This window comes from Dermacentor andersoni, chromosome 3, assembly GCF_023375885.2.
Source record: "Dermacentor andersoni chromosome 3, qqDerAnde1_hic_scaffold, whole genome shotgun sequence".
Classification (NCBI taxonomy): Eukaryota; Metazoa; Arthropoda; class Arachnida; order Ixodida; family Ixodidae; genus Dermacentor; species Dermacentor andersoni.
In genome coordinates, this window is record NC_092816.1 from 129,696,053 (window position 1) to 129,720,927 (window position 24,875).

Here is a 24,875-nt window from a genome sequence, read left to right on the forward strand (position 1 = left end):
GATTTCAAGTTCCTCTAGCCTATTCTCTCTCACCTTATCGTCATGGGTGTTACTGGTACTGTATAAATCTCCATAAAACTCTTCAGCCACTTGAACTATCTCATCCATAGTAGTAACGATATTACCGGCTTTGTCTCTTAACGCACACATCTGATTCTTGCTATTCCTAGTTTCTTCTTCACTGCTTTTAGGCTTCCACCGTTCCTGAGAGCCTGTTCAATTCTATCCATATTATAGTTCCTTATGTCCGCTGTCTTACGCTTGTTGATTAACTTAGAAAGTTCTGCCATTTCTATTCTAGCTGTAGGGTTAGAGGCTTTCATACATTGGCGTTTCTTGATCAGATCTTTCGTCTCCTGAGATAGCTTACTGGTTTCCTGTTTAACGGCGTTCCCACCGACTTCTATTGCGCGCTCCTTAATGATGCCCATAAGATTGTTGTTCATTGCTTCAACACTATGGTCCTCTTCCTGGGTTAAAGCCGAATACCTGCTCTGTAGCTTGATCCGGAATTCCTCTAGTTTCCCTCTTACCGCTAACTCATTGATTGGCTTCTTATGTACCAGTTTCTTCCATTCCCTCCTCAAGTCAGGGCTAATTCGAGTTCTTACCATCCTATGGTCACTGCAGCGCACCTTGCCGAGCACGTCTACATCTTGTATGATGCCAGGGTTCGCGCAGAGTATGAAGTCGATTTCATTTCTAGTCTCACCATTCGGGCTCCTCCACGTCCGCTTTCGGCCAACCCGCTTGCGGAAAAACGTATTCATTATCCGCATATTATTCTGTTCTGCAAACTCTACTAATAACTCTCCTCTGCTATTCCTAGAGCCTATGCCATATTCCCCCACTGACTTGTCTCCGGCCTGCTTCTTGCCTACCCTGGCATTGAAATCGCCCATCAGTATACTGTATCTTGTTTTGACTTTACCCATCGCCGATTCCACGTTCGACGTCCTGGTCATCATGACTAGATGTAGGGGCGTAGACCTGTACAACCTTCATTTTGTACCTCTTATTAAGTTTCACAACAAGACATGCCACCCTCTCGTTAATGCTATAGAATTCCTGTATGTTACCAGTTATGTTCTTATTAATCAGGAATCCGACTCCTAGTTCTCGTCTCTCTGCTAAGCCCCGGTAGCACAGGACGTGCCCGCTTTTTAGCACTGTATATGCTTCTTTTGGCCTCCTAACTTCACTGAGCCCTATTATATCCCATTTACGGCCCTCTAATTCCTCCAATAGCACTGCTAGACTCGCGTCACTAGATAACGTTCTAGCGTTAAACGTTGCCAGGTTCATATTCCAATGGCGGCCTGTCCGGACGGGCTACCTTTAGTTCTTTAGTAATTGCAGAAGCTCGTCACCCACCATTTCCAGTCATACGAACGGTTGAAACATACCGACATATTTATCGCATTTTAACCCAACACGAGAAGCGTCCATTAAACCTCGCGCTTACCGAAAGAAACAAAAGCAAAATACACGATGTTGTTCGAGAACATAAAGAATCATTACCAAGATTTTAATTACGCAAAGTGGATGTTTGTTACCCTCCCTGGATGTTAACATGTCCTAAAATAGAAATGTCGGTTCACGGGATTATATCTAAAAGAGGCATGTTCATAGTAGCCGCCCAACAACTGGCACTCTTCCAAATTTACTCCTTATATCCCCAGTACATCCACGTTTATACAGATGGTTCGTGTCATAAAAATTCTTCGACTTCAGCATTCGTCATTCCACATTTAGCGCTAGAGCAAACATTCAAATTATCCCGAGAGACATCTTCCACCGTTGCAGAACTATTTGCAATCCTGTGTGCTTTGCGTTTCATAACTTCAGAAAAACATTCGCAAAAATGGGTTATCTTTAGCGATTCGCAAGCCGCTCTCACATTACTACAGAGCAATAAGAAAAATTCCTTGAACACTTCGATATTGTATGAGACGCTCAAAGAACTTACAAAAGCAAGCGCAATGAACCACGTAATTGCATTTCAGTGGATTCCTGGGCACTGCAATATTCCTGGTAATACTGCAGCGGACGCAGCTGCGAATCCAGCGCACAATAACGCAGAGACAACCAATCTTCCCCTATTGCGTAGTGAAGTCCGTCTGCTCCTGAGACAGCTTTCTTGTCGCCTCAGCAAAACTACCTGGTTTGATCAGCAAACTAAGAACTCGGAGTTATAGTTCATAGACCCATGTATAAACTTATCAGTGCCGGAAAATCTAAGAGACAACAGAAAATTTGAAACATTGGTGCACCGCCTGCGTCTTGGTACTGCATTTAATAAACACTTCTTGTACAGGATAAAACGTGTCTCTAGTCCGCAGTATGGTATGGTATGAATAACTTTATTTAGGTCCTGAGGGATCAGTCTGGGACTGATGCGGGCCGCTCCCACGTCGGTACAGAGAGGCCGAGCCCCTCTGCCGTCACACGGGCCCTCTTGACAGCCCTGAGTGTTCTTCTGGCCATCCAGACGAAGATGTGCATCATTTTCTTCTCGAGCGTACGAAATGCGATACACAAAGAACGGTACTGCAATCTAATTTGTTTATATTAGACAGAAGACCATTCACTCTAAAAAAGATATTTGGCCCATGGCCAACTGCGGGTCTTCAAAAAAGAGCGTTTCTTGCTCTGAAAACGTTGTTAGAGGACACCAACATTTTGGGAAAATACTATTAGGTATCAGATGATCCGAATACGCTAAATGAGTAACACAAATGTTGTTCGTGGTTCATAATTGGTTTATGTGGTGATCGCAACTTTAAGCAATATGTATAATTCTGTTCTGTACTTGCAGTGCATTACATGTGTTGTGTGTTTTGGCTGTTCGAAACATCTGACCTTATATAGGCGTACGTGGACTGAACTAATGCCCAGAATTTTGCGACTCATGTACTGTTGGACTGTATATTTTTTATTCATCCAGTGTTCTACTGAGTGCCATATTTCGTGTCGCTATTCTCCCTTTTTACACAAATTTGGTTCCTTTTCCAAGTGACAAGGAGTAGCCGGTGCCACCATAAAGGCGCCAACCTCTCCTAATATTCATTTCAATAAAAAAAAATTCCCCCCCTCCCCCTGCTTCCCACCAAAAAAGATACAGCTGCCTTCAGTGAAGCTTTACGAAGATCGTAGCTGGCAATCTTCATTCTGTGCACTACCGCGCCACCTACTCACGTGACCGACGTGTCATGCCGCATATCAGCATTTAGAAACGTGTTGAAGCTGGCAAAAACTACCTGCTCTTAACATACAGATCCTGCGCTCGGTCTTGCCGCCTTCTTAATTTTAAACTAAAATTATTCTTCTACAGTACTCCTACGGTTTGTCTACCCACCCTGGTACCTCAGTGGCTATGGCGAAGTTCTGCTGAGGACTAGGTCCCCGGTTCGTTCGTGGCCCTGGCTGCGGCGTTCTGGAGGGGGTGGAATGCAAAAACGTTCGTGTACCCTGGTCTGAGTGGGCGTTAAAAGAACCCAGATGGTCACACATAATCTGGAGGTACTCCCTACTGGGTGCTCCTCATAACCCAATAGGCAGGTTTGAGAGGTTAAAGCACACTATTAGATAAAATTACGCGTCGACTATGCAATCCCGAGTGCATTCCAGAGAACCGCCGCTTGTTCACCTTCGTTGCTTTTATTTCTTATCTCTTCCGCATAGCGCCCTTTGACTTCTTCGTCTTGGTTGCTTATTCAGGACTGACCTGTATTACAGAGCACAGCTCACCAAGCGGCTGCGATGAAAAGATATTAGATCTATGTTAAAAATAAGCTCACTCGGAATAACGACAACATGCTGCTGCCGTCGCTTGGAGCGCCAGTCTCGAACTCGGGGAGGTCTCTGCTGGAGTCAAGCTGACGTTGTTATGTATTCTGATTTGTCACTGCGTTGCGTTTTCTTCAATACAGCTTCGCTTAGTGTTACCACTACAGAAATGTAATGACTATAATGGTGGGCTTATATAAGCACTGCACTATTAAATAGACTGTCGCAGTTGATATTATACCTAGTGTCACGCCATTGGCTACGTTGGTATAACTGTAGTTCGTAATGATAGAGCTAGTAATATTACCTACTAAATAAGGTTGTCGCTGTTAGTAATGGGTCACAGGCTACCAATTCCAAACTCGGTTACGTTCACGGGATTGAAATTTCCTATTTTCTGCCACGTCTTAACCTTGCAACGGATAGGCTCATTAAGAAGCAAATTGCAATCGGTCTCACCGACATCGAATTAGCCTACAACTTAGCTCATACTTATCTCCCGCTCGCTAAAGACGCGGATCGCCCGGTAGAGCGTGTGAACTACATGGGATTCTCGGCACCTGATCTAGACGAACCTTTCACCGTGTCAGAGATCAGACACGTTCTCTTCAATCTAAACGGCCGGTCAGCCGCGGGACCTGATGGAATCATGAACAAACTCCTCAGGAACTTAGATGATAGGGCCATCGTGATATTCACGGCCAAAATAAATGAGGTATGGAAAAGTGGACAGGTCCCGATAGAATGGCGTGCCGCAAAAGTGGTACTCATACCCAAACCAGGAAAACCCCCACATATAAATAATCTGCGGCCTATTTCCCTTACATCATGCATCGCCAAGGTTGCGGAGCACGCGATACATAACAGGATAACTGAACATATTGAAAACAAGGAGCTCTTTAGACACAACCTAATTGGCTTTAGACAGGCGTTGTCCACACAGGACGCTATGCTTTTGCTTAAGAAAGCAATCTTTGATAACCCTACTCACGACGCGAGAGGGATCCTCGCACTGGACCTCTCCAAGGCCTTCGACAGGGTCACGCATAAACACATACTGACGGAGATTTCGTCTCTCAAGCTGGGCCAGCGGTTTCACGATTACACCAGATCGTTCCTCGCGGATCGCAAGGCACACCTCCGATTAGGCATGGTCACAGGAGGACCCTACGAACTAGGCACTCTTATTTATTATAGCCCCCCTCTTATTTATTATAGCCATGCACAAGCTCTCCACTCGCCTCGCTGCAATCCCAAACGTTGGTCACGCCATTTATGCGGATGATATCACGATCTGGGCACAGGGCGGATCGCTAGCCATGCTCGAACACTCGTTACAGAGCGTGTTGGAGGCTACTGAAGACTTTCTTTCAAACGCGGGCCTTGAACTCTCCCCCGCTAAATCAGAGCTATTGTTATACCGCCAGTCCAGACAGGGGGTCAGAAACCTTGCGCCTCTGGAAACTCTGCCGATAGATTTAACTTTTTAAGTGAGACTGGTTTAGACGATCGCCTGTAGAAGCTGTGAGACGTGTAGTCAGTGCGAAATGTGCTTGCGCAATAACTTTTTGCGGCAAGATTACTCTTTGTATGGACAAGATTACTCTTGCGTGTATTGTGTCTACAGTGCGCATCCGCATATTGGACAACGTGTATATAGTATCTCATTGTACCATATCATAATCACCCGCCACCTACCTTTCCCTGTATTTCCCACTTCCCCATTCCCCAGTGAGGAGTAACAGGCTAGAGACACGCTCTCCAGGCCGACCTCCTCCTCCTCCTGCCGATAGAAATTCGAGCTAAAAATGGGTATCTTATACCGAGGATGGACTCGGTCAAAATTCTAGGTCTCCTCATTGATGCCAAGGGCTGTAACTCGACGGCCCTCAACAGAATCACTGGATAGGCTAGTAATGTCCTGAGACGCGGTTGTCTGGAGACTAATATGTGCGACGACTATTTTTACAGCTCGGTCATTCTTCATCTAAGCTCTTTGTCACGTGGCCTACTACGGCTGCAACATCTCTGTGATCTTTTTTTTTTTTTTGCTGATTGAATTTGTGTAAGGATATGTTGGAACCATTTAGAGGCGCGGGCTATAAGCCGCGGGCTACTTGAGACGCGGGCTATAAGCCCGCGTCTCAAATCGAAGAGGCGGTCTCAAAGAGGACAATTTGCTCAGAGCCTATCAAGTATTCTTCCTGAGTCATGTTATCTACATCGCGCCGTACCTTAATTGGGGTAAAGCGGAAAAGGCCAAGCTCGACTCCCTAATCAGAACCGGCCTCAAGCGCGTGCTCGGCCTTCCGCAGTCCACAAGCACTGAGAAGCTGCTGGAGCTAGGACTCCATAACACCTTCGATGAGCTAATAGAAGCTCACACAGCGGGTCAAATAATGAGACTTTCATTCACTAAGCCAGGGATCAAGATTTTAGAAGAAGCAGGAATCCAACCAAGACATGAACCGGCGACCAAAGTTAGCTTGATCCGGGAAACCAGAACTCGCATCATGGTTGAGCCCGTTCCGCGAAACATCCACCCAGTGAATAACGAGGGTAGGAGATTAGCGACAGCCAAGTCCATCCTTAAAAAGATAAATCAGCAGAAACTAGATGCCCTCTTTGTCGATGCTGCCAGATATGACAGTGGGGTTAAGTTCGCTGTCTCGGTGGTAGACGCGGCAGGCAGCCTGGTCAATGCAGCCTCTGTTTATACGAAGTTTGCCCATGTGGCGGAGGAAGCGGCGATCGCTCTGGCTTTTCACAGCTCAAAAGCTCCCGCTATCATCTTCTCGGACTCGCGCACGGCGGTTAGATCCTTCTCGTCCGCTCTCGTATCTGAACAGGCGAACAGTATTTTGCTTAAAGCACTTCAAAGGACTAGGGCTAGCAGCGAAGGATACCACATCTCGTGCTTCCCAGCCCATCTAGATAGCTCAGTTAACCCGCTTGTATGTAATCCTAACGAGCAGGCCCACCGGAGAGCGCGTGATTTCACGTACCGCGCTGTCGCGCGTAGCCAGGCTCGTAACGAGGTCATCATCCACAAAGATCCATTATGTACTTTCCACGAAATTGTTTCCCATTATCGACTGGGCAGGAGGTCATTTCCACCCCCTCACCCTAAATTGAACAAACCTCAGGCTAGCACACTGAGACTTCTGCAAACCCATTCGTATCCCACTCCTCCGTCTCTTAACAGGATAGATCCTGCCCACTCACAGTCGTGCCCCAAGTGTGGTCATGACTCATGCTCTTTTGAACACATGCTCTGGCTGTGCCCAGCCCTTAACGCCTCTCCACCCATCACGAAAGAACAATGCCAGGAATCGCTCAAGAGCAGCAATCTCCACATGCAACTCCAGGCTGTCCAGAGGACCCACGACATTGCGGCGGAACTTCATCTCCCGGTCCCATCGTGGGTGGCGCCACCGACTTGATCTTCGGGAGCCTTCGGTTTTAGCTCCCCAAGATCTCAGTCCCTCAGGACTCAAATAAAGTTATTGTCATGTCATGTCTATAGGACCCACTCTGAATTACGATTATGATATCTGCAGCAGAGGCAAGGATCTTTGTATACCGTATTACAAACTGCGTTTCGGATTGTTAACCTGTGTCCCATTACTAACAGACAATATATTGTTTAGTTAGTACTGGTATTAACTTTATTGTTACCAACTGCAATTATAATAAAGTCACAAATGGCGTGACACCAGGTATTAAGTACTAGGAGAACTTTTTGAGAGTGTATCGCACGAATTGAGCCGCGGACTACCTGAAACACGTAACACTGCATAAATGAGCACGTACTGTACTTTCTGAGCAGCTACAACGCATTCGAAAGTGAAATAATGTTGTCCAGAGACAAAAAAAAAATTAAATATCCTGTGCCTCAGCTGACGAGTTTCGCGCACGACTGCCGCGTGGGAGAATCGTGCATCGGTTTGTGGTCAGCTGTGTGCACCGCCACCGATCTGGTAGTTGGACCATTTCACTCAGACACTTATGGTTTTGTACCCAATGCATTAATTCATGCATCGAAATAGTTTAGACTTGAGGAGGGAACGGAAGAAACTGGTACATAAGAAGACGATCAATGAGTTAGCGGTAAGAGGGAAAATAGAGGAATTCCGGATCAAGCTACAGAACAGGTATTCGGCCTTAACTCAGGATGAGGACCTTAGTGTTGAAGATATGAACGGCAATCGTATGGGCATCATTAAGGAGTGTTCAATAGAAGTCGGTGGTAACTCCGTTAGACAGGTTACCAGTAAGCTATCGCAGGAGACGAAAGATCTGATCAAGAACCGCCAGTGTATGAAAGCCTCTAACCCTACAGATAGAATAGAACTGGTAGCACTTTCTAAGTTAATCAACAAGCGTAAGAGAGCTGACATAAGGAACTATAATATGCAGAGAATTGAACATGCTCTCAGGAACGGAGGAAGCCTAAAAGCAGTAAAGAAGAAACTAGCAATAGGCAAGAATCAGATGTATGGGTTAAGAGACAAAACCGGCAATATCATTACTAATATGGATGAAATCGTTCAAGTGACTGAGGAGTTCTATAGAGATTTATACAGTACCAGTGGCACCCACGACGATAATGGAAGAGAGAATAGTCTGGAGGAATTTGAAATCCCACAAGTAACGCCAGAAGAAGTAAAGAAAGCCTTGAGAGCTATGGAAAGGGGGAAGGCAGCTGGGGAGGGTCAGGTACCACCAGATTTGTTGAAAGATGGTGGGCAGATTCTTCTAGAAAAATTGGCCACCCTGTATACACAATGCCTCATGACTTGGAGCGTACCGGAATCTCGGAAGAACGCTAACATAATCCTAATCCATAAGAAAGGCGACGCCAAAGACTTGAAAAATTATAGGACGATCAGCTTACTGTCCGTTGCCTACAAAGTATTTACTAAGGTAATTGCAAATAAAAACAGGAACACCTTAGACTTCCGTCAACGAAAGGACGAGGCAGGATTCCGCAAAGGCTACTCAACAATAGACTATATTCAGTGTATCAATCAGGTGATAGAGAAATGTGCGGAGTATAACCAACCCTTACATATAGCTCTCATTGAGTACGAGAAAGCGTTTGATTCAGTCGAAACCTCAGCAGTCATGGAGGCATTACGGAAGCAGGGTGTAGACGAGCCCTACGTAAAAATAATGATAGATATGTATAGCGGCTCCACAGCCACCGTAGTCCTCCATAAAGAAAGCAACAAAATCCCAATAAAGAAAGGCGTCAGGCAGGGAGATACGATCTCTCCAATGCTATTCACAGCGTCTTTACAGGACGTATTCAGAGACCTGGATTGGGAAGAATTGGGGGTAAGAGTTAGTGGAGAATACCTTAGTAAATTGCGATTCGCTGATGATATTGCATTGCGTAATAACTCAGGGGAGCAACTGCAATGCATGCTCACTGACCTAGAGAGGCAAAGCAGAAGGGTGGGTCTAAAAATTAATCTGCTGAATGCTAAAGTAATGCTTAGCAGTCTCGGAAGAGAACAGCAGTTTACGATAGGTAGCGAAGCACTGGAAGTGGTAAAGGAATACATCTACTTAGTACATTTAGTGACCCTGGATCCGGATCATGAGACTGAAATAATCAGAAGAATAAAAATGGGCTGGGGTGCTTTTGGCAGACATTCTCAGATCATGAACAGCAGGTTGCCATTATCCCTCAAGGGAGAAGTGTATAACAGCTGTGTCTTACCAGTACTCACGTACAGGGCAGAAACCTGGAGGCTTACGAAAAGGGTTCTACTTAATTTGAGGACGACGCAACGAGCTATGGAAAGAAGAATGATAGGTGTGACGTTAAGGGATAAGAAAAGAGCAGATTGGGTGAGGGAACAAACGCGAGATAGTGACATCTTAGTTGAAATCAAGAAAAGGAAATGGGGCATGGGCAGGACATGTAATGAGGAGGGAAGATAACCGATGGTCATTAAGGGTTACGGACTGGATTCCAAGGGAAGGGAAGCGTAGCAGGGGGCGGCAGAAAGTTAGGTGGGCGGATATGATTAAGAAGTTTGCATAGACAACATGGCCACAATTAGTACATGACCGGGGTAGTTGGAGAAGTATGGGAGAGGCCTTTGCCCTGCAGTGGGCGTAACCAGGCTGATGGTGATGATGATGATGACCCAATGCATTGACGCTTTTTCGTTTAATCACGTGTCTAACCAGAGGAGTAGCCAGCGCCTCTAAATGGTTCCAACATATCCTTACACAAATTCGATCAGCAAAAAAAAAAGAAGGTCACAGAGATGTTGCAGCCGCAGTAGGCCACCTGACAAAGAGCTTAGACGAAGAATGACCGAGCTGTAAAAATAGTCGTCGCACATATTAGTCTCCACACAACCGCAGTACTGGCTTAGCGGCTGTGGCGTGGCGCTGCTAAGCACGAGGTCGCGGGATAAAATCCGGCCGCGGCGACGGCATTTCGCTGAGGGCGAAGTGAACAAAAAAAGGGGCGCACGTGTACTGTGCATTGCGGGCACGTTAAAGACCCCGAGGTGGTCAAAATTAATCTGGAGTCCCTCACTACGGCGTAGTTATGGCACGTAAAACCCCAGAACTCATTCATTCACTCATTCTTATACAACGCGGTGCTTGTGGTGGATAAATAGCGCCCAAATTAAGACCTCCACTCGAAAAAAAAAAAAGAGAACTGACTAACACACGCGATGTTCCGACGTACGTGGCTTACGTACATTCAGTTTTTCTCTTTTTCTGTCGGCGTCCGAATTTGAGCGCATTTTCTTTTTCTGCTACGAATTCATGCGGTGCCGTTCAGTTTTAAGCATTATTGCAAGTGCTGTCACTGGAGACGTTACTTTCACTATATACTATGTTTAGGCTCTGTTTGCGACACATCGACACGTCCATTAAATTCCTTCAATTCATATTCATAAAATCAGTGAGAATGTCAGTGGAGCCTTCAGTATAGTCAAGGTTGGCATTCTGTTGTAGAGTTCGCAAAAATATTTTTTTTCCGCACGCCCTGATGCTACCATATAAGAATAAACGACATCATTCAATCTTGTCCTCACCTGTTGAGACTGCGCGATTTTTCCCAGGAATTTATTAGAATGTACTTAAAGGTCTGATTGGGTAGCCTAATTTCCAGTGACATCTATATATCTGACCTAAGTAAATTAAGCACCGACGTCGCGTTCAAATAAATGAAGAAATGTGTGCAGCCACTGCATCTTTCAGTTAAGTATATTTTCTATTTTCGTTTTGATGAGGGAAGTAAATTGGATCCATTGAAAACATGCAGAAAATTACCTCGTGTGGCTTCTCGCTATAGCTGCATATCTTAGAAAACCACGCATAAGACGACGAAGACCGCAGTAGACTGTACACAGTCAAGTGCTACGGAAGGAGATTAACAGCGCAAAAGCAACATTTCGATATGCAAAGCATGTTACCTAATTAATACCTCGTGAGAACACAATGTATATAACGTTTCTGTTATTTGTAACATTTCCTCAAAGTCGGCAAGCATTGTCAACAAATAGCGCATGGCTGGACCTAGCGAGGATATGATAACTCGCGGTCTCTACTTTTACGCGCTGTAGACCTCCTCGTTCCATTTTCCAGGAATGCTGTAAAATGTATCTGGTAATTCCCGAATTCATCTCATGACATAGCGTCGAGGTCTTCTTGTTTTAATCTCAGTAGGAGGCCATGGCTGCTTATGGCTTTAAGCTTTATTTGCAATTCCTTGCACTTAAGGAACCTTAAGTACTGTAGTACCTAAGGCTCTTTTAGTGTAACAAACCGCAATTCAAGTAGCCGCAATATATTGCGGCTACTTGAATCGATGAAGCCTTGATCACACCTATTCTCACGTGCTGGCCTAGACACGATTGAGAAAGGTTTCAATGTAGGCAAGACGAGATGCAATGAAGGAGCTTTGCCGGCAAAAGGGGCTGCTGCGAGCCCCTTCAGCGCATTTGAGATCATAGTTTTGGACGAAGATAACATGCAAATGTGCAGCACCTCGTAATTCCCTAACACAGCGGTGAAGTGGTGAGTCACGCTATGTTAAAGAGTTTTAATAACGACATCTTAGTGCAGCGTAACCGCCCGAACATTGCGTTACTGCAATTTTCATATATCACCCGCTCATGCTCGGAAAGAGTATCACGAGTGCGCGAGCAGTTGACACTTGGCAGGCCTCATAACGGGAAAGTGGAAGAACGCTTATCCGACGACGTCCCGTTTAAATATGTAGTGCCGGACGGCTAAACCTGCAAGTTGCCCTGCTAGCCGGCATCGTGGCCTCTACGGCAATCATCCTTCCATTGTGTAGGCGCGAGGTTTGCATGCATAATGCGGCGCTGAGCGAAACGCGGACTCCATATTTCTCTTCTGAAATCAACTGTGTATGGAGTAATCATATTTCGTCGGCAAATACAACTCGACTGTCATTTAAATGCTGAACGAAAAACTTTATCAAGTGCTTTTCTCGGTAAGCAATGCTTCTTTTTCTTTTTTTTATTTGCAGACGACGGAAGCACCCGAACGAGTTTGATGATTGAGGAAAGAAGAAAAAGAAAGTCGCGACTGCCAGGAAACCGGGAAACGGTGAGTGGATGTTTCCGTTTTTGTATTCGTTACAACGAGCACCGACAATCTCGGAAATGATAGGAAACGTTCCAAAGAAGGCGACTGCAACCGCGCTGAAGGCCTTGCGCGGCTCTTTACGCAGTCGACGCGACTGATTTCAGCGCATGCCAGAGTCCGTTCGAAGATCCTCGAAGCCTGCTATCACGTTTCCCGGCAGCTCGAAGGCCTCGCGAATCGCATACTCCTGGTAGGTGACTATCGTGATGCCCCACATTGAAAGGACGACGACGACGGCGAAAAAGACAAGAGTCAGGCAAGGGCGTTTGAGGGGAAGTCGGCGAGGCATTTTATCGCGGCTGTTAGCTTTGTCGACTCTCCCTGCTGCACACTCTCCTTTGCGGTCGTTCGAACGAGGCCGATTTCCACACTTGCGTTTCACTTACGAGATGGGATGCGTTGTCTCAACAGCCTTCCCGGTAGCGACTGCCGTCTCGGCTCTTTTGTCTATGCATAGTCCCGATTGTATCAGTCTTCTAGAGTTACTCGGGAATCTGTTATTCTTTTTTTTCCCCACTCTGGCCTTTACCTCACATTTCTATCTGTTGGCCATGTTTCGACTGGTTTCCTTGAAGAAAAAAAAAGCAATTTGAATGGCAAATGTAGCCGGAACCAGGCACTAACTGCACGTTCCTTAAATGCAGTTTGATAACAGTTCTCCTCCTTCTCTATGTCAGAGAGATTAAGCAAGCACGTGCAAGTCTCGTCGAAGTTTTTCAGTCCCTCCCATATAAGTTGCCGACAGCATTTCGGAAAGGATAAGAGGCTAGATAATCCATCCAAACGCTCACCGATAATATAAATATCTACGATACGTATTACTAAGCCTTCGAAATGCCCTGCAGAGTTTTAACTGGGCTTAACAACCGCTGCTTGATTCTAGATAGCACACAGCGGCAGTCAAAGTGCTCCACGAAGGTGCTCGATAAAATGATGAGTTAAGAAAGAAGAGAACGGTAGGATGGTTAACGAGACGCGCCTCCGGTTTGTTGTGTTGCGTGGGGAGATGCGGGCTTTGTGCGTTTCTCGTAAGCTACAAACTCTGTCGAGAAACACAAGAGGAATCAGTGCCACATTTAAAGCTGCTCAGTCATTTTGGCTCAAATTGTACCAATGGCACGCTTATATGCAGCTTTCCCACCACCACACTGTAGTCGTATATTCTGAAAAGAGATGTGTCTAGAAAAAGCGTGCTACTGAATTCGGAAAGAAGCGTGAAGTTTTATCCGTTACCTTGCTTCTGTTTTCCTCGCGGATCCTACGCAGCGTGGGACACGGTGAATGGCAAGTCAGCCTGCAACAAAAAGAGCCCGCCCACCGCTCCTCGTATCTGCGAGGCGCCGCAAACCCGGCGAGTACACACAGAAGCTGGAATGCTGTTTCCGGAGACCTCGTTTCCAAAGCGCTCCGACGTTTGCGGCCACGCTCTTTCTCGCCACTCGAACACGAATCTCGAACTCTCTGCATGCGACGGACTTTCGACAGTCTGCCATCCAATCCGAGGAAAAACAATGGCACCCACTCGCGAGCCGGGATCCGAGGTGCTCGAATCGGATGGCTACGCTGAGCGTGTTTCTTCTCAGCGGCTCGAATTGTGTGGGCTGTTCCCCCGCGTCAGTTGTCAAGTTCGGGGATTCTGTCTTCGCTGTAAGCGTTTTTTGTTTGGCTTTCGCTTTCTTCTCTGCTCGCGACCCCTCGTCACCCGGAGCAGCCTTGACCAGACATCTGGCTTGCCTTCCGTGCGTGGCCTCGAATATCGTCCACCTGCTGTTCTTGCTCCCTGTTCTTGCAGTGCCGGATGGTAGATCGTTGCTTTCTTGAAGCGCCTATGAGAAATGGGCTTTTTCCTTTAGCTTTAGTGAAAGTTTGCTGTGAGGCGCAGAAAGGCCTGAACGTATCGCCATTGAATGAGCTGTGAATAATAACTTCATGGCTGCTTGCTAATAAATATCATTATTAAGGTGCCCTCTCATATTCTTTTCTTCAAGTTCTTCCACTACCCTGTGAAATCATTCAATCTTTTTCCTTCTGTAGACTAGCGTGTCAGCGGTCATGTGCAGCATGGTAAGAATTTCTGCTTTCAAAAAAAAGAACGCTTCGGTCTGTCGTAAATATTCTGTCTTAGATTATCTGTCCTCGATTCTATTTGTGGCTTACGGTGTCGAAATACGGTCAAAGAAAAATATGAACTTGTTATTGGACAAGAATTCACACCACCAGCACGCCTAGCAAACTTGGATAGACATACGTCTCTTACAAAAAAAAAACGAAGCCCAGCTAATGCCACTGCAGCCTTGGCGCAAACTGTTTGAAGCATACACACAATGAATTCCTTATTTTCCACCGGTGAATTAGTAGGCGCCACCAAATAGTAGGCGCCACCAATTCTGGCGACCAATCAACGAATTAATTATTGACAATCAGCTGACCAATTTATTGGTTTCGTTCGCATATTTTCTAGTGCCAGCTGCTATTTCCTCATCTACGCTCGTTTGACTACTCCGTCCTGCGAGTCCTTCATACGCATTGTGTGTGTTTTCTATCATTGCTAGCGGTATAACAAAAGGCATATTGATGTGAAAGCTAACAAACTTTGGTGAGGCTTTTCATAAGTATAGGCTCCAGCCCTGAAGAGTGTTTTCTAGAGCCAGAAAGCCTGCAAATAATTACCAAATATAAGCTAATCCTTTGCGGAGTGGGCAGGCGGCAAGTAAGGTTGAAGAGATTATTCTCCGGTGGTATAACGGTCTCCACGTAATCTCATTCGGAGTTCTTGATCGCTGTGGAGACTACAAAGGGTTAATGAATGAATTTGTACATCCTCGAAGGGGTGGGGGCGGGTTATTAGACGTTTGGTCTGAGCTGACACTGTTCTTAGCCAATACTCTACCCGCATGATTTCTAAGTTCCTTGCTCTCTGCAAATTATATGTATGTTTAGCTTATGTTATTCCACGACGATAAAATTTTCGCTAACTGTATCGCAAAGCTGTGTTCATAGGCAAATATGTAGGCTGTAGCCCTGCTTTTGCCGTACTTCTGCTAATGATACATGGAAGATAATTGTCTTGCATTCTTTTGGGGAAGAGAGGATACGCGCTAGGGAATCCAATCCCAGAAGCAGGGGGTAGCGAAGAAGCCGCACGGGGACGTTCCCATGCATGGGTGCCGAGTGCTGATGGCTGTACTGTTATGAAAATATGCACTTTGTCGAAAGGTGCCGATTCATTTCAGAAATTTCATAAAAGTGCATCAGCGTGACCCTTGCGAAGATGTCACTCATTGAGATACATTCCTTGTATGCAAGAGGGCTAAGTATCACGCTATGTTCAGTTTTAAAGCGCACAGCTTTACGTGCCTATTTTGGACGTTATCGTGTTTGTTTTGTGGTCGGATAACGCAAGGAAAACGTCCGTCCGTCCGTCCGTCCGTCCGTCCGTCCGTCCGTCCGTCCGTCGGTCGGTCGGTCGGTCGGTCGGTCGGTCGGTCGGTCGGTCGGTCGGTCGGTCGGTCGGTCGGTCGGTCGGTGTTATTCGCTTAACTTTGCAATCACCATCGATGGTTTCTGCATACTTTTATTTGTCTTACTGCACCAATCTCTTATGACTTCTTCGTCTGCCTCTCTCTGCATAATATCACGCTAACGTTACATTTTGATGTGAATATATTTGGAGTGTTTCGTGTCTCATGCAAATGATGTGCCGAAGATTATTTTCATGGTAGTCATCAAGGTTTCCATTCACAGCTCCGTATAAATGGGGCTGATACAGATAGTAACCTAGCCTGCTTGAGTTAATCTTGTTTTACAATGCATATACTGCAGTCTAGCATTTTGCCTATCTTTCGTTGATCATCCCTCTCGTTAGCAAAATTTCTTTCTCTGTATTGTACATTTGCCTGTGCGTGTTATGGCCACGGCTTCATCAGTTCTTTCCTGCTTTTTTCCTCACCAATACTCTTAACATCTCTTGCTTCTCTCGGACCGCTCGGCAGGTTCTGGCAACGGATAACTCTAGTTGTATGAATGGATAGATGGATGGATATCATGGCAGACCTCTTTGAAACGGGGTAGTGGCGGATTTCACTGAGCTCGTCACTTGTACCCTTTTCGTTTAGGCCTATATTCTGTATTGGGTCCAACGGTTCGTGCTAAGAAGTCATTTACTCCGAATGAAAGCTGTTGCTCTAAAGTGTATCTTTTATGATTCCTGCTTATGGATAAACGAAACCACCGCTTTGTCGATGAATTTGTTCAGTTGTATTTCCTCAACAGTACAAAGAAAATTTCAAGTAAAGAGAAGTCTTCAGCTTCACTTCTGCAAACACTCGGTGGGTCGTCGATCGGACTAGAATTTCTACATCAAGCGATGCGGTGGAAGGCAGTGGACCTTCTCAGCGCTGTCGTTCATTCAGGGCCAGAGACTCTGTGAGCGCAGCCAGTTGGATTTTTCTTTTTTCTTGTTTTCTTAGACAGATCAAATAAAATACAATCACGGCAGGACGTTATACCGTCCGGAACCCTCACGGTGGGTTGTGAGGGACGCCGTAGCGGAGGACTCCACGTTATATTTTACCAACTGTTATGTTCTTTACTTGCAGGTAAATCGAACTACACCAGCGTTTTCGCTTTCCACTCCCAATGGAATGCTGCAGTAGCAGAAGGGAGTGGAACCCGCGACCTTGTGCACAGAAGCAGGATGCCATACATTCACAGATACAGTGGCACGTATATTGTTCCTTAAAAGGTTTTGGTGAGGAACTAGTTGGTGAATTGGTGAAGCTGGTGAAGTGTAATGCGTATGCTTATACCACATATAAACATTTTGTGTTTACTTATCAAATGAGCAGTTTAGAGTAACGCCTCTCCCCGGTTCATTTCATTGCTTTCGTGTCCTGCGTGTGGGTGCGTTTTATTCTTTTTATGTCACGCTCACTAACTCAGGAATATTTTTTTTGCAACTTTATATTATACTTTTATCACGGATAGCTTGTCAAGTATATGTTTCCTTCATATTTATTGGAACGAGCAATTAGCACATCGCCTGCATCTAAAACCAGCTATATTGTCCTGTATTCGTATCCCAACTGAATAAAATTTCAAGAGCGAACACGCGCTGCTCTTGTTTCCTGTCCTGTGTCCTGCTTCGTCGCGCTCCTTTCACTTATACGTGCCTAACAACGACACCAAACGTACGCGACGCTGTAGCGACTACAAGCTTCCTTTAATTTCTCTCATATTTTAATCATTCACTTTGTATGCCCAGAGTGCTTATCGTTTCTGTATTATTCGTAAAGAAAATACACGCGATCTATGCTGAGCCCCTTTCATTACCGTATGCCAGTAATACGAAATATGCAAACGCTTGCGACATCTCCAACAGCGACTTCGTAGCAGAAATGCAAGCGGTGTCCACGTTAACGTACAACATCCTTAAGTGGTCGTGTACGTCAGAGAAGAAAAAAAATGCACGCGTTTTCAGCACTTGGAAACAATATCAAATAATCACACACGCCGTAATGTAGAGCTAGCTAGGCGCTATTACGGCTGCATGGGTTTACGGCTACTCAATAGGATGGGGTAGAGCTGGCGGGATTATCGTTTCACGGCAGCACACGTGGAGTGTGTTACTAAGTTATACAGATCCTGCTGCACCCCGTTACGAGCAGAGACCGGACAATCTAAGAACAATGAGACGTTCGCGTGTCCCGCATGGTAAAAAGAGCTTCACGGTCAGGCGCAGACGCTGATACGACTGTACGAGCAGAATGATAAAGCTTGCGGTATAGTGGTACGATGGTAGACGGTGTTGCAGCCGCTTTCCTTTGTACAAGGCGCATCAATTTACCTGGGCTCCTCCGGGGAAAGGTGTCCGCGTCCCACCATTTTGCGGTGCCCTCTAATCCGCGCGTCTTCGAGGAAAACGGAAGCTTACAGCAGTCTTGTCACGTTTACCACTGCGCGTGCATAGCGTCTTCCTCGTGCGCGGTAGCACTCCTTTAAGTTCACGCGCGTTACGAAACCGGCGAGGAAGCGCTCTTAGCCTTCCGAGAATAATTACAACAGCGCCTCTGAAACAAGGCGCGCCCCATATTCCGGCGTGCAAAAAAAAAAAAGAAGTGCACGCGTCCACTGCCGACGGTGCATTAACAACATCCGGATAGTTAACTTGCAACAAGTGAACGAGCGCTTCGCTACGAAGTAGTTGCTTCTCGGCAAGGGGCACGAGCGTAAATGAGGGCCCCTGTTGAAAGCATAGGAGGACCTATAGCCATAGTAGGTTCGTCTCACGTTGGGCTCGAATTGCGTGTGCCCCATTATCGCCCCGCCGTTGTCTTCTCACGCGGATTTCAGCGTCTCGGCCTTGAGTTCGAAGCGGCACCTCCCCCCTTCGGTGTTCCGAGCCGCCATGCGTGAGCGGAAATTCTATGCCGAGGTAACGGAGAGTCGTTCCTCTCTCGCGTCGCAGTGACACTTTTCCGCGAAAGAGGAAAGCAGGCGTGGTCCGGGACGAGCGCGAGGGGAATACTTGAAAATGGGCGAGGCCGAACATGCGCGGTGCGTTCCTATACGGCATATCTGCATCGCCGTTTTGACTGCCGGAAGCCGCAAAGAAACAAACGAGAAGCCGTGTTTCGTTGCGCTCGAGTCTCGATGGAGAGATGAGGCAAACCCGTTTGCAGTCTCGCATTTTACACGAAAGACGACCGCTGGAAGAAACATGCTTCTCGCTCGCGCGACGTTAGTGGCATGATTAGTAAGGCGTAGTTCTATGCAAGAAATACGTTGGCAGAACCTCGTGCCAAAGTTAACGCACGCTACCGCTATAGCGCTTAACAGAGCATGAGCATCATCCATAGTACGGACATTTACTCAAACTTCCTCCACCTTTCTTTGGCATTCGAGGTCTTGAAATGACCTAATACTGTCATCTGACCGTTGCTGTATGGCTATGAAAAGCCACCATTATACGCTCATTTCCATTCTGCTGTTTCCAGAGCAGTACAATTAAAAAGTAGATTTCTAAAATATTGTGATTAGTTACGCACGATCAGTGTCACTGCCGCAAAGCCATTCAAATGCCGCTACATGCATACTTACGTCTTCGTGTAGGCAACTAAGAACTGGAAGGGCCTTCCTGCTGCTGCTATACCTAAATAAAGTCTTGTTCACTTCATACACATCGTTGAATAACTCTTTCACGACAGCACTCACCCAACCCTCATGTGAAACTCTCTCCGGGAGCTTTTGAAGTATTCGTAAGTAACGATAAAATAAAATAGTACACTTGGAACTGCAGAGACTTATTTTCAATGAGCGATCACTGAATGGAATGAAGTAATTGTCAGTGTTCAACACTCCACTGCTCAAAAGAAATGCTGCGAGACCAGTGCGCAACAATGCTGAATAATCAACGACAATACAAGAAGCTGCGGTTCACTTTCCGAATGAGGCAATGGCCATATTAGAGAAAAATCTATGTGCTGTCCGGCATTTCAACGATCGCTGAACGGCGAGTGGCGCCAGATTTTCCTCTAATTTCAGTGGGAAGATTTATTCATATATATACCACCACTCAACGAACACACACACAATTGCTGCTTGTCGCATACTATGTATACAAAGCCGCGCGTCGTTTTACGATGACGCACGGTACAGCCCAGTCTTGAAACTATAATGCAAGCCTTGCCACCAAGCTGACTACAGCCAGTACTGCGGTACGACTTTTTATTCTATTGAGAGCTGCCGGAGCGGCAATGCAATGAAGTGCGCGTCGTTTTTTCTGCAGCAGCTTAACCGTCTAGTTTCGCCTTGTCCTTTCTACTGTGTAGCCATCTTTTCTTTCGCTCAGAGAGCAACAACATACACGTGTAATCGAACGGCTATTCAATTCAATCTACAGCGCTGCGATGCGTCGATTTCTTCTGAAGGAATTTTTACTTCACACAATATATTCCTTTAGTGATCCAATATTAGTGAATATGGTGCAAAAGGCTGAACTCCAAAAGCGCTACAGAGAACTAAGACAAAACTGCAGCATACGGCCCTATAGGCACAAGACGCACAGTTGAGTTTCGCCAATCGGTCGCTGACGACCATACACTATATACCTAAAACTAGTACCATGGAACAAAAAATATAAGTGTTCTTTTATTTTCTACCAGTCAACAAAGTTGCGCCCACCTAGAAAGGCACACTGACGAGGCTGCGCGAATTAAAGCGTCGCCGCGGTCCAGTGACGTTGCTGCCGCAGAGAGCTCGAAATTGATTTCGACTAGCGCGGGTGTGTTGTTCCCGGACGTCGGCTCGGGTACATCGACGATACGTGGACGTTCTCCGCCTTGCCCCGAGCCATCGAAACGCGGCCGGCGCGGTAAACCCGGGAAATCGAGTTCATCGCCAGGCGACACGCTTTTTGAACTCATTATAACAGCATGTCGTCGTTCGCTGCGGGCAAAACGGCGGGTTGCGAGCGAGCAAGAACGGCAAGCCAGTAATTATGGGAGAGATGTCTTCTTCTTCATCACGCTATTACGCCCCCGGGCTGCTTAAAGCAGGGCGGTCTGCGTTCACGTGGGTTTAAGCTCGACGGGGCTTCCTCGTCATTAAGAGTTGACTTAAAAACCCGGAGACGAAAACAAGGATTTGGTGGCTCGCGGCGTTTGTTTCTCTCGGCGAGGAACTAACGGCTCAAGCCACGCAAGCGTTCGTAGCTTACCCGCATAGGAAGGGGTCCGGCGCGCCGCGCGAGTGGCAATTGGGGCCACGCCGTTTCGTCCCCGCCGCTACTTTCTCTCAATCTATCTTTTTATTATTTTCTTCCTTCGGAACCCCCTCAAGCGGCGCAACCAGCCTGCAGATTTCTTGAGCTGGCGAAGGGTTTTGGGAAGGGTCGGGCGAGTGCACAGTGCGCTGGCTTGTGCAGGCAAGCCGCTTCTTTGTACGGGTCCACGAGGCGTACCGTGTCGCATACGACCAGACACACGAGGTGGGCTGTGTGCGTGTGTGTGTGTGTGTGTAGCTTCGGCCCGGCGTCGGCACATGCTGGCGTCTTGTTAGCGGCAGCCGGCCGGTCGCCCAGTCTGCTTCTCTCCGGTAATCGCGCCTTCGCCGTGAACAAAAGAGCCGGCACGCGGTCGCCGTTTAACCGGACGACCTTGTGTGGCTCCTGCTCCGTGTTTTTGTTTTGCCGCTCCGTTTTACGTCGTTCCTGTTGTTTCCGGAGCAGCACCGGCACTGGACAGTTTGTTTTTCTCTTTTTTTTTTTTCTTTCCGTCTTCCGCGTACAGGAACCACGGAGCACGAAGAAGTCGGCGTAGACGGCAGCTTACTGTTGCGTACAGTATACCCTGCGTTGCTGTGGAAACAGCACCGTTACTGCCGAAAGACATGTACGTTTCGTTCAAATATTTCACCTCTTGGCGGGATGTACCACTAGTAGTAGTAGTAATTTGTTGTTTATTTATATACATAGACAAATAAATAAAAAAAAAGAATGACAAGGGAGGCACCACGTTTGTAGCCGCGGATCTTGACGCTTCTGCAGAACTCGCGCACAAAGTACATAACCCGACATTGGAAGTCAAGTAGCGTTGCGCGATGGCTGGCTACACAAGCATTCTTCCTCACAACCCTCCTTTAGCTAGCTTGTTAACGTGGTCCTATTACGAAGCTGTTCCAAAACACGGTGCGACGAAACAAACACACATTGAGAATTACATGAATACACGGCGTAATTGAGGAGTTTCCGCGAGACACGCCTACACGCAGGCACACACAAACACACACGCAAGTATCCAGTGTCAAAACACGCCCGGTGACATCGGGTACACATGAAAGGATTGAGTTGGCGCGTGAGGAATGGAAGCTTATTGCGAACGCGCTCCCCGACAGCTAATTTTACGTTAGCCCTTACCTCTTTCACCAGAGTATGAACGCACGGCGTTAGGCGACATGGTCGGTTGTTCTCCTTCTCGGCTTCGACGACAGTACTTTACGCGGAAAGTGCGTGCAAATTAGCCAACGAACGCGGACGTATACAAGTTCTTCCAAAGTTGGTGTGGTGAAACCAAGAGTCATGCACTGTACACGTGGTGCATAAAGCGACGGCACCACCTTCACGAACTTCACGAATAAGTGAACAAGCTGACGTTTTTTCAGATAGTATTTCATTATTGCATACATAAGCAAGAAATGGCGGAACCGCCACTTGGATCTTGTTGGCGGTTATTTCTTGGAGCACAGTCTCTAAAGTGAGTGTGCTTAACAGTCATGAAGGGTGTTCCTTAACTACGCTGATAAAAGAAAGACGAGGAATGGCTGTTCAGACGAAACATTGAGATGGCTCGCTGATAAGCATGACAGGTTTACAATGCACGAGAGCTACGTTCACCCTGTTGTGAGTCGTACCTCTTGTTTTTATGAAACCTTGGCCTAGGTGTTCTTGGATATAGTATTATTTGTTATAGTTAGCTTCCAACTATTCCACGAAAGAAAAATTTATGCAATACCATGTTAGTACAGATGCTTAAATTCGACAAAGCGAATAAATCTAAAGGGTCGAATTCGCCGCACATTTATAATATTTTCTCCAGTTATGGTTACGTGCCTCTCGCATAAAGGTAAATAGTAGATTAATCAATGACGTAAATGGGCAATCAAAAGATGGTTCCGTTGAATAATTAAGAATTTTTTTCGCTCTAAGGGGGTAAAGTACATACATATAGCGTACGCCTAAGGGTGTATCGTACTATCGCAGATTGCATCCCACAATGAAATGGCGTGATCGTAATGCGTCATGCAACGAAATCTTGTAAAAACGTTTTAATCTGCATTACACGCAGCTGGCAGACACATACCGTGGGGAAATGTGATCGCGCAAGCGAAAACTGAAGTGAACCAACAAAGCTTGTTTTCTAGTCACAAACAAGAGGCTTACGTATATAGTGTACAGAAGCACGCTCTCTTCACAAGTGCCATTGTGAAAGGGTATGTGTTTTCCGCATTAAATACTTACGTTCTTGTTTTCACACTCACCGAACTAATAATTTTCTTGTTTGTGCATTCGGATAAATAATCTGTAACGAGAAAGATTGTTCATTTAGTAGGGCTACTAACGAATATAAATGCATGAAGTCTGACGCCACAAATCTACAGTATTTTGACAGCAAAGCTGTGTACGGCTATAGGGTTCCGTGTATTTTTCGTTTCCATGTGTCAACAATAGAAAAATACATTTAGGTGCACGTTAAAGAACCTCAGGTGGTCGAAATTTCCTGAGTCCTGCACCACGGCGTGCCTCATAATCAGAAAGTGGTTTTGGCACGTAAAACCCCATAATTAAATTTAATTAAGAACAATAGAAAAATAGGAACGTAGGATGATCCCAGAGATAGCGTAATACCTCGCCGACTTGCAGCGGAGGTGAAACAGGTTTCAAGCACTCCTCCCTAATAATAATACCAATAAATAATAATAAAGAAGAAATAACTAACAATTGATTGTTTTAAGCCAATATGTATACCGTAATCCTTTGTTAACAGCACATGGACTCACGAGCAGGAGGCGTTGCCATATACGCAAAGGACGAAATGTATGTGCTTCCCTACACCCTTGTCTCGAAAGACAACAATGCCACCAACTGTAGGTATGCCTATGCCGTACAAACTAAAGAACGAGTTGTGATATCTACTGTGTACGTATCTCCAGGCACACCCAAGTGTGATATCGAGTAGTTAATGATCATGCACTCTGCACAGGTAGCCGGGATGACACTACCACTGTGAGCATCGTTGGAAACTTCATTGTGGACAGTTCAAAACAAGAAAAAAAAATTGGTTTACTCAATTTGCGCCAGAAGAATTTTGTTTGAAGCGCCATACCGAGCCAAGTCCCTCAACTACTCAGCAATGGTCGGGCACAGATTTATCTTCGGCGAAGATTCCGTCCAAGCTTGACGGACGAACGAATCTGTGCATACCACAGTAATCACAAAGCTATCGCCACTACGATTACCAAACGATGAAAAGAAGTACATGTCCTCTTGCCTAACCCTGTGTGATGTGCTCCAACTTCGCTGGTGATCCACCTTCACGGCGTTGAATGGCTCCTCAATTTTTTCACTCGAACCACTATTCAATACGCTGAACCACGCTCCCTGCTATGGCCTCAAGGTCGCAGGGTGTACAGATACTGTAAGTTTTTTAAGGGTTAAAACGCGTTAAGACCAAAGTGCCGAACTCCGTTGGAATTTTGTATCAGGCGTGCTAGAGTCAGCGCGGCCGTGACACTGTTTTTAGAACTTGTAATGCGAAAAGTAAAATCCGTAGCCTCGTTGTCGGGTAGCGGGGAAGCTGGCGTGCTCAGTGTACCCGCGCTGCGGCGACGACACGCACGCGACACGTGACGTATTAGTCCTATTCGATCTACGTCTGCAC

The 24,875-nt window shown here is 46.3% G+C and overlaps 1 long non-coding RNA gene across 2 annotated transcripts in view; it reads left to right on the forward strand.

Annotated features, from left to right (window-relative positions):
• Positions 1 to 24,875, forward strand: part of LOC140216762 (uncharacterized) — an 89,212-nt gene that overhangs the window by 39,956 nt on the left and 24,381 nt on the right. The window contains exons 2-3 of one of the 2 annotated variants that reach the window (XR_011893447.1): positions 12,323 to 12,402; positions 17,040 to 17,575. This is a non-coding gene — a long non-coding RNA (uncharacterized lncRNA). Of the gene's footprint in view, positions 1 to 12,322; positions 12,403 to 17,039; positions 17,576 to 24,875 lie in introns of those variants that run through there. The other variant, XR_011893446.1, reaches the window with a different exon arrangement.